Source organism: Callithrix jacchus, chromosome 1, assembly GCF_049354715.1.
Source record: "Callithrix jacchus isolate 240 chromosome 1, calJac240_pri, whole genome shotgun sequence".
Classification (NCBI taxonomy): domain Eukaryota; kingdom Metazoa; phylum Chordata; class Mammalia; order Primates; family Cebidae; genus Callithrix; species Callithrix jacchus.
The window spans coordinates 70,531,060-70,541,739 of NC_133502.1; the positions used below are offsets into that span (position 1 = coordinate 70,531,060).

At 46.8% G+C, this 10,680-nt stretch overlaps 1 protein-coding gene and 1 pseudogene across 4 annotated transcripts in view; both read right to left on the bottom strand.

Annotated features, from left to right (window-relative positions):
• The window catches only part of LOC100391263 (uncharacterized), a 119,768-nt gene extending 109,966 nt beyond the window's left edge, over nucleotides 1-9,802 (bottom strand). For all 3 annotated transcript variants that reach the window (XM_017971980.4, XM_078364684.1, XM_078364678.1), the window contains exon 1: nucleotides 9,625-9,802. The gene's annotated coding sequence lies outside the window, so the exon portion shown is untranslated. The remainder of the gene's footprint in view (nucleotides 1-9,624) is intronic.
• LOC144581377 (high mobility group protein HMG-I/HMG-Y-like) overlaps nucleotides 1-9,802 on the bottom strand; it is an 83,256-nt pseudogene extending 73,454 nt beyond the window's left edge. Inside the window, exon 1 of the transcript XR_013532018.1 lies at nucleotides 9,625-9,802. The product of XR_013532018.1 is annotated as a high mobility group protein HMG-I/HMG-Y-like (transcript). The remainder of the gene's footprint in view (nucleotides 1-9,624) is intronic.
• Nucleotides 9,803-10,680: the final 878 nt, after the last annotated feature.

Consider the following 10,680-nt stretch of genomic DNA (forward strand, 5'->3'; position numbering starts at 1 on the left):
TGTGCACACAACTGTGCCCTCTGAGCTTATGTTAGGCAAATACATTGAGATTAAGGTTGTCCTAATGCTGGTTCATTTCTCTTCTTCATCCCAGTCCTCTGAAGGACCAGTTCTACCTCTCATGCTATAGGCCTTCCTTCTAATGTTCTTTGAAATATATTCGTTCATTCCAAAGATCATGACTAGGGACTTGTATTGTATGTATCTGTAGAAGTGTATTTGGGATGAAAAGACATTCTCTGAGAGCAAACACAACAGACAAACACCCAAGGTGAATACAGGATCAGTAAGTTCCTAAAACCAATCCTAAAGGGATTGGTCATGATAAATTTATCTTGCCTCTTCCAATCAGTTCATGTGAACATGTCCAAATACAGATTCACTCATTGACATGCAGAAGGAGAGTCTTGAGAGAGTAACGGCACAAGCCAGCTTATCCCATGGGACCCTGCATGGGTCACTAGAACCAGCTAGTTGATGCCAGGACATTCCCCATGCTTCTATTCCACACCGCTTTCTGAACACTAACTCTGGCTTTGTTGGATCCCTGTGTGCTGGCCCAGAAAGCAATGAGCACTTAGGGACTCAGAAAATTCCCACTATTCCTGTCTCTGTGAGCTTCTCCAGTGGCCTGAGGGTCATATTTTCAGGGTATTTTTTATTTGCCACTCTACAAGTGCAAATAACTGACAACCACTACATAAAGTTAATATCTGAAAAGTCTGCTCCAATGATACTTGAACAACCTATATAATGTAACCAAACAGGTGTAATTGAATTTTAACCTAATGTGTTCAGAGTATAAGCTTTCATTATATAAAAATAAGAAAAAAAATCCCTCAAACATATGGAAATTGAAGTGCATTCTTCTAAAAAGCTCATGAGTTAAAAAGGAAAATCTCGGGAAAAATTAAAAATAATATAGACCTAAATAAAAATAAAACATATAAAATGTGGTAAGACACAGATAAAGCATTGTGAAGAGGCAAATAATCAACAATAGATTTCATATATCAGAAAAAAAGAAAAGTCTCCTATCATTTAAGTTTTCATAAAGGAAACCAGAAAAAGAGCAAAATAAAATCAGAGCATGCAGAGGACAGGAAATAATAGAAGAATAAATCAATAAAACTGAAGAGAGAAAATCAATGCAATAAAAAAAATTTTTTTTGGAGACAATCTTGCCATGCCCAGGCTGGAGTGCAATGGTGCAATCTCGGCTGACTGTAACCTCTCCATTCTGGGTTCAAGCCATTCTCCTGCCTCAGTCTCCTGAATAGCTGGGACTACAGGCACATGCCACATAGTGTCCAGCTAAGTTTTGTATTTTTAGTAAACATGAGGTTTCACCACGCTGGCCAGGCTGGTCTCAAACTGCTTACCTCAAGCAATCTGCCTGCTTTGGCCTCCCAAAGTGCTGGGATTACAGGCATGAACCACCGAACACAGCTTAAATTTGTTCTTTTAATACCATCAGTAAAGTTCACAATCTTCTGATGGTAAAATAATAGAGGGGATTCAAATTAAGCATGCCAGAACTGAAAGAGAAGATATAACCACAGATCCTGTAGTCACTAAACAGATAATAAAAGAATATACTAACAACTACATGCACACTCATGTTAAAAACTAACATGGGCAGGGCGTGGTGGCTCAGCCTATAATCCCAGCACTTTGGGAGGCCAAGGTGGGTAGATCACCTGAGGTCAGCAGTTCAAGACCAGCCTGACCAACATGGAGAAACCCTGTTTCTACCAAAAATACAAAATTAGCCAGTTGTGGTGGTGCATGCCTGTAATCCCAGCTACTTAGGGGGCTGAGGCAGGAGAATCGCTTGAACCCAGGAGGTGGAGATTGCAGTGAGCCGGGATGGTGCCATTGCACTCCAGCCTGGGCAACAACAGTGAAACTCCACATCAAAAATAAAAATTAATTAAAAAATTCGCCGGGCTAATCCAATTGCTCTGGAGGCTGAGGCAGAATAATTACTTGATCCTGGGAGGTGGAGGTTGCAGTGAGCCGAGATGGCACCATTGCACTACAGCCTAGGTGACAAGAGCAAAACTCCTACGAAAAAAAAAAAAAAAAAAAGGAAAAAACATTAGGGCCGGGCGCAGTGGCTCATGCCTGTAATCCCAGCACTTTGGGAGGCCGAGGCGGGTGGATCACGAGGTCAAGAGATCGAGACCATCCTGGTCAACATGGTGAAACCCTGTCTCTACTAAAATTACAAAAAAAATGAGCTGGGCATGGTGGCGTGGGCCTGTAATCCCAGCTACTCAGGAGGCTGAGGCAGGAGAATTGCCTGAACCCAGGAGGCAGAGGTTGTGGTGAGCCAAGATTGTGCCATTGCACTCCAGCCTGGGTAACAAGAGCGAAACTCCGTCTCAAAAAAAAAAAAAAAATTAGTCAGGCATAGTGGCATGCTCCTGTAGTCCCAGCTACTCGGAAGGCTGAGGCAGGAGGATTGCTTGAAACTGGGAGGCACCCACCATCCCACCCAGCTAATTTTTTTATATTTTTAGTAAAGACAGGGTTTCACTACATTGGCCAGGCTGGTCTCAGAACTCCTGATCTCAGGCAATCCACCCGCCTCAGCCTCCCAAAGTGCTGGGATTACAGGCATGAGCCACCATGCTCAATACTTCTCTTTCAATCAGCTTCTGCACAGCAAAGGAAACAAACCACAGAGCAAAGAGACAACCTGCTGAATGGGAAATGATGTGTGCAAACTATTCATGACAAAGGACTAAAATCCAGAATATGTAATGAGCTCAAATAACCAAGAATTAAAAACAACAAATAATCCCACTAAAAAATGGGCAAAGGACATCAAAAAACATACAAATGGCCAACTGATATATGAAAAAATGCTCACATCAGTAATCACCAGTTAAGTGCAAATCAAAACTGTAACGAGATACCTACCACCTTACCACAGTTAGGATATCTATTCTTAAAAAGACAAACAGCAGATGCTGACATGATGTGGAGAAGAGGGAGGTGGGACTGGAAATTAGTAATGTCATTATGAAAACCAGTATGGAGATTTCTCAAAACCCTAAAAACAAAACTACTACTTGATCCAGCAATCCCACTACTGTCTATTTAACCAACATAAAAGAACTCAGTATATCAAATCAGTGTACACTCGCATGTTTATCACTGCCCTATTCATAATAGCAAAGGAATCAACCTAAGTATCCACCAATGAGCAGACAAGGAAAACATGGCATATATACACAATGGAATGCTATTCAGCCAGAAAAAAACACAAAATCATGTTGTGTGCAGCAACATGGATGAAGCTGGAGGTCATTATGTGAAGTGAAATAAACTGGGCCAGCCATAGAAAGAAAAACATCACACATTCTCACAAATATGTGGGAGCTAAAACAACAACAACAACAACAACAACAGCTGACCTCATGGAAACAGAGAATACAATGACAGGTATCAGAGGCTGGGAAGAGATGGGGGTGAGGAAGAGAGGTTGGTTAATGGGTACAAACATACACTTAGAAGCAATAGGTTCTAATGTTCTATAGCAGAGTACGGTCACCGTAGTTAGCCCAGGCTGGAGTGCAAGGGAGCGATGTTATTTGCAATATGTTAGCAAATACATATTGTATATTTCAAAGCAGCTAAAAGAGAAGGCTTGAAATGTTACCAGCATGCAGAGATGATAAATCTCAGCCAGGCACGGTAGCTCACGCCTGTAATCCCAGAACTCTGGGTGGCTGAGGCAGGCGGATCATCTGAGGTCAGGGTTCCACACCAGCCTGGCCAGCACGGTGAAACCCTGTCTCTACTAAAAATACAAAAATTAGCCCAGCATATTGGCACATGCCTTAATCCCAGCTTACTCCAAAGGCTGAGGCAGAAGATTGCTTGAACTCGGGAGGCAGAGGTTACAGCAATCCAAGATTGCACCATTGCACTCCAGCCTCAACAACAGAGACGCTGTCTCAAAAAAAAAAAAGATAAAAACTCAAGGTGATGAATACTCCAGGTACCCTGACTTGATCATTACACATTCTATGCATGTAACAAGTATTAATATGAGGCCTGGCATGGTGACTCACACCTATAATCCCAGCTCTTTGGGAGGCTGAGAGGGATGGACCACTTGAGGTCAGTAGGTCAAGACTAGTCTGGCCATCATGGTGAAACCCCATCTCTAAAAAATACAAAATATTAGCTGGGTGTGGTGGCACATGCCTGCAATCCCAGCTACTCGGGAGGCTGAAGCAGGAGAGGGCTTCAATCTGGGAGGTGGAGGTTGCAGTGAGCTGAGATCGTGTCATTACACTCCAGCCTGGGCAACAAGAGCAAAACTCCATCTCAGAAGAAAAACAAGTATTCGTCATACGTATCCCATAAAGATGTAAAATAGTATGCATTAATAAAAGGAAAAGACTGCTACGAATTTAGCAATGTATTTCTATGTAAAGTCTTAAAGCAGATATATAACATCTCATCGTAAGTGAGAACATAGTTATGCAACTTGCTCCTCTTATTAAATGTTACATTTTCCCTGTAATACAGTAAACCCTGGGCCCTCTCCTCTTATTCCTTGACTCCACTTCTGTGGATTCAACTAACCTCATATTTTAAAAATTTGGGGAAAAAAAATGATGGTTCCATCTGTACCAAACAAACTTTTTTCCTTACACTTATTCCCTAAACAATACAGTATAACAACTATTTGTATAGCATTTATACTGTATTACATACATGAGCAATTCAGAGATTACTCATACAGGAAAATATGCACAAGTTATATGCAAACACACCAATTTATAGAAGCAACTTGAGCATCTGTGGATTTTGGTATCCACTGGATGGGAGGGGTCCTGGAACCAATTCCCTGACATGGAGGGACGGCTATATGAATTTTTTCCTACCAACCTCTTATTTTTAACAACGGCAGAATATTTCAGTGTATGGGTATAATGGGAATTTACTCTACCTTAACTCCATTTTTGGACAGTTGTTTCTAATTTTTCTCAATCACAAATACTGATATAATGAAAAACCTTACACATACATATTTGTATACTATCCAAATTAATCTATATCAGAAATTCCTGGCAGTGAAACTGCTGGATACACAGAGTACATGCATTTTAAATTCTGTTTTAGAGCGGGTGCAATGGCTCATGCCTGTAATCCCAAGACCTTGGGAGGCTGAGGTGGGCAGATCACCTGAGGTCAGGAGTACAAGACCAGCCTGGCCAATGTGGTGAAACCCCATCTCTACAAATAATATAAAAATTAGCTGGGCGTGGTGGAAGGAGCCTGTAATCCCCAGCTACTCAGCAGGCTCTGGCAGGTGAATCGCTTGAACCCGGCAGGCATAAGTTGCAGTGAGCTGAGAGAGCACCATTGTTCAGCCTGGGCAACGAGCAAAACTCCATCTCAAAAAAAAAAAAAAATCTGTTTTAATGCACCCATCCTCCAAAGAGGTCCTACTAAAGTAGAGTCCTACCAATGACGCAAGTTATCTATTTAAAGGCTATGCATTTAGGTGAACCTATCCTTATGGACTAATATTTTATTAGGGTCTTGCCCTATTGCCCAGGCAAGAGCGCAATAGCATGATCACGACTCACTGCAGCCTCGACTTTCCCAGTTCAACTGATCCTCCCACCTCAGCCTCCAGAGTAACGAAAACTACAGGCACAAGCCACCACACCCAGCCAATTTTTTTTTTTTTTTTTTGAGGCAGTCTTGCTCTGTTTCCCAGGCTGGAATGCAGTGGTGTGATCTTGGCTCACTGCAACCTCTGCCTCCTGAGTTGAAGCAATTCTCCTGCCTCACCTTCTGAGTGGCTGGGATTACAGGCATGGGCCACCAAATTAATTTCTGTATTTTTAGTAGAGATGGACTATCGCCATATTGGCCAGGCTGGTCTCGAACTCCTGATCTCAGCTGATCTGCTGCCTTGGCCTCCCAAAGTGCTGCGATTTCAGGTATTAGCCACCATGCCAGACCAAATATAGACTCTTATACAAGGTGAGTGTCCAGTGGAGTTCCTTGTTAGGCCGGAAAAAATCTAATTGAGGCACTAGACCTTTGAAGGATGGGCCTCAGCCAATAAACTCAACCGTTAGAGCCCTTTGTAACTAACTCCTTGAACTATAACACTGAATTCAGAAGCTCTACTTAGTGAGCCCCTATCAATAAATTCTGCCTGATCCAACTTTATGATCCTTCCACTATTATACAATGCCCCTAAGATCCATTGCCACAAATATTCCTTGAGAGTCCTGACTATGTAGTGACAAAACTATACAATCTTTTGGAGTGTAGCATGCCTTTCTCATGGGTTACCTCACTCTCTGGGATGTGCCGCAAGAACAGTCCAGTCACAGATCTACAAGAAAGGAGGATTACAGGGCAGATTCCCAGAAAGACAGTACCCTACAGGGCAACTACCCAAAGGGAGGCCAGTTAAAGGGTTTTCAGGCAAAAAGAGACTAAGTTCCTCTGGGAAGGGTTGGAAAGGCTGCTTCTGCAAACATAGCTGAGCAGCATTTAAAGATTTCAGGTCTCCAGTTTGAACAGAATCTGATCATATGCCTCCAATCCAATTTTCAGGATTCCATTCCTACCAATCAATGATCTCACCCACAAATTGAGAATTACATTTGCACTTTTAGAGCAGTCACAGAAACCTTCAGGTTCCTTATGTGTAACCTGAGCTAAAAAATCTAAAAGCCTGAGCTGCTCATTCTGCTTTGTATGATTTGAACTTGGCTGAGCTGAACTACATTCCTCAGAATTTCCTTTCCTTTACGTTTCCAACTTGCAAGGCTCAAGAGATTCTTGCGCAGCAGTTGAGGGGTGCAGGAGATACAGCAACCACCCTGCAGCTTGCACACACTGTTACTGCTCATCTTCTGACTCGCCCCAGTCCTGTGAGGCAGTGGCTGACCTAGAACCACAGCTGCATCCCCTCTACCTTCCTCTGGGTTCTCCTTAAGCTTCTCCGCCTCCTGGGCTACATTTGCCAAGGATCCAGCTCTTGCAGGCCACCCACACAAGCAGAACACAGACAGCTAGAACTAGCATGGCCTTCCATCCCCCCTGCCTATGGCTTCTTCCCCACTTTACATCCATCTTCCTTTCTCAAACGACTGCCCTGTGGACTTCAAACTCGATTATGAAGCACAAAGACAACAGCCTGACAGAAACTGCTTAACCAACTCCTACACGGTGTGAACTCAAATCCCTGTAACAAATGCCTTAATACATACATACACACCCCATATACTTTTTTCTTTATCCATCCTAGTGGATTTAATTTTCTAAACCGTTTGATCCTGAAAAAAAAATACAATTAAAAGTCACCAAATTGTTACTTACTAATCACTGTATGACAGATATCTATGCAGCAGACAAGACATTTAGACAACTGCACAAGCCTCGATTTCCTCATTATTTAACTCTAGCTACTGCACACAATAGCTTGAGCCCTCATGATCCAGTCACTGAGCTAGGTACTAGAAAAGTATGGTCAAAAACAGCAACGGTTCCGCTTTCATGAAACTCAGCCTTAGCCTTTGTGGGAAAACTAAAATTAATTAAATTACATAAACTAATATAACACTGTAATTTTGGTAGGCACCAAGAGGACTTGACTGCAGAAAGGTCACAAAAAAAATTCAAGAACTTCAGACAGCTAAGCACAGTAGTTCATGCCTGTAATCCCTGCACTTTGGGAGGCTGAGGCAGGTAGACTGCTTGAGTCCAGGAGCTCAAGACCAGCCTGGACAACAAGGCAAAAACCTGTCTCTACCAAAAATACAAAAATTAACTAGCCAGGCATGGTGACACGTGCCTGTAGTCTCAGCTACTCTGGAGGCTGAGATGGAAAGATCACCTGAGCCCCGGGAGGGTCGAGGCTGCAATGAACCAAAACTGTGCCACTGCATTACAGCCTGGGCGACTGGAGTGAGACCTTGTCTCAAACACAAGTTCAGGCCAGGCGTGGTGGCTCACATCTGTAATCCCAGCACTTTGGTAGGCCGAGGCAGGCAGATCACTTGAGGTCTGGAGTTCAAGACCAGCCTGGCCAACAGGATGAAATCCTGTCTCTACTAAAAATACAAAAAAAAAAAAAATTACCTGTTCATGGTGGCACACAACTGGAATCCCAGCTATTTGGGAGGCTGAAGAAGGAGAATCACTAGAACCTGTGAAGGAAAGGTTGCTGTGAGCTGAGACTACACCACTGCCCTCCAGCCTGGACAACAAAGCAAGACTCTCTCTAGGGGGGGGGGGTGAGATTCAGACAACTACCACTGTTGGAGATCAGCACGTCCAATCTCTTAGGAAAATTTGCAGGCTGGAGTGTAAGGGCGCAATCTCGGCTCACCGCAACCTCCGCCTCCTGGGTTCAGGCAATTCTCCTGCCTCAGCCTCCTGAGTAGCTGGGATTACAGGCACGCATCACCATGCCCAGCTAATTTTTTGTGTTTTTAGTAGAGACGGGGTTTCACCATGTTGACCAGGATGGTCTCGATCTTTTGACCTCGTGATCCACCCGCCTTGCCTCCCAAAGTGTTGGGACTACAGGCGTGAGCCACCGCACCCGGCCTGTACGTCGTCTTTCGCACAAGTCATTGGAGAGTGAAAGCCTTTAAAACATTTAAATGTTCCTGGTACTGCTTTCTCATGAACGTGATAAAATAGACAAACGATCCATATTTACCAAGATTAAAAACTCTTCCACCACATACGGAAAATCTCTCCAAAAACACAAAATCTAACTCAAAAAATTATAAATAAAAAGAGAAGTGTAAAGACAATTGCATAAACAAACTTTGAAATGCGTATGGCTTGACATTACTGAAACTACTCAAAAGAAACGTCTGTAAAATCGACAACGCACAATCAATGCAGTAAGATGCTGGAGAAAGCCAAACCTGAGGGGCAGTGCGGTCCCGCAATGCAAATTTCAACACATTCATTCCTAGACGAATACATGCAAGGTCATTCACTAAGGAGAAGAAAAGTGCGTGGCTCTCTTCAGAGCACCCAACAGTTTTGTCGCGCGCATCAGAAAGGGGGCTGCGCCGGCGCGAGGACAGCCCGGTGGGCATTCTGGCAACCTTGCAAGGACCACGGCCATCCCCCGGAATGGCCCGAGGGCAGGCCTGCGATCCCGGGGTGACCCTACCCGCCCCAGGATTATGCAACGCTCCCACTCCCCGCCGGCAATCTGGTGCAGCGCCCCCTTCCCGCGCCCGACTTCGCAGCGCCACCGCCCCGCCCGCGGGCCTCCCAGCTCTGCTTCAAACGAAGCGCGCGCTAAAGGGCCGACAGCCGCCAGTGAAGCGGGGACAGGAGGGTGGCGGCCATGTTGGCGGGAGGCAGCAGATATATGGGGACGGAGGAGTACGAGCCGGCCAACAAGGAGCGCGCGCCCGCCCCGAGGCCCAGGCCCCCGCCGCGGCCCAGCCCGCAGCGGGCGAGTGCGGGCATAGCCCGCAGGACAATGCTCCGCCGGGCCCCGCTCACCTGCGCCCGGGCCACGCCGCCGCACCCCTGGCCCGCCAGCAACCCGCACCCCGTCACGGGCGTGCACGACCCACGCTCGCCCCGCGCGGACCTTACCTTCTGGCCGCTGAGGCCGCCGTCCACAGGCCCGTGGTTTCCGCCGTCGCTCGTTCGCGCTCCAGCCGTCCCCAGCCCGAGACAGAAGGCGCCTCCGCGCCTTCGCTCCCTCGCCCGGGTCACCGCCCGCTCACCAGCAGCCAGGGTACCCGAGCACTGCGCTCGACCAATTGCAACTGCCGCCCCGGCACCAGGAGCCGACGGCACACTACGCAGGCGCGATGGAGCGGGGCGGGGCAGGGGCGGGGCGATGGAGGAGGTGGCTAGGTCCAGACCCGAGCTCGGGACTTCCTGATGCGCGCAGGGAATGGGCGGCGGCAGGTGCTGGGAGCCCTGGAGCCTGAGGGGGCGCAGCTTCTCCGGGAGGGCAGGCAGCCAGGGAAGGGCTTCGTTTTCGCGCAGTAGGACTTTCTTTCTTTTTCTTTTTTTTTTGAGACGGAGTTTCGCTCTTGTTACCCAGGCTGGAGTGCAATGGCGCGATCTCGGCTCACCGCAACCTCCGCTTCCTGGGATCAGGCAATTCTCCTGCCTCAGCCTCCTGAGTAGCTTGGATTACAGGGACGCACCACCATGCCCAGCTAATTTTTGTATTTTTAGTAGAGACGGGGTTTCACCATGTTGACCAGGATGGTCTCGATATCTCGACCTCGTGATCCACCCGCCTCGGCCTCCCAAAGTGCTGGGATTACAGGCTTGAGCCACTGTCGCGCAGTAGGACTTTCAAGGAAGGACAAGTCCCCTTTGTCCTGGGACGTAAGCCGCAAGTCGCCCTGAGTGGTGCACCGCGAATACTGACGAAGCTGGATCACAGGGCTGGGCTGCGAGCCTTGTGAGCCCTGAACCTCGGGGAACGCCGCAGCTCTCTTCCAGCGCGCCGGTTCAGGGCCGCGGGACGCGAGCCCTTTAAAAGGATGGATTTGCTTCCTGTGACTCCCTGGAAGAGAGGTCTTCACCACCGCACTGCCTAGAGGCCGGCGTCGTCGCCCGCTCACCCCGCTTGCTGCCTCCCGGCACAAAGCCCTGCCCAGGTAGCTCAGGTTAGCTGGAGCCCCGGAG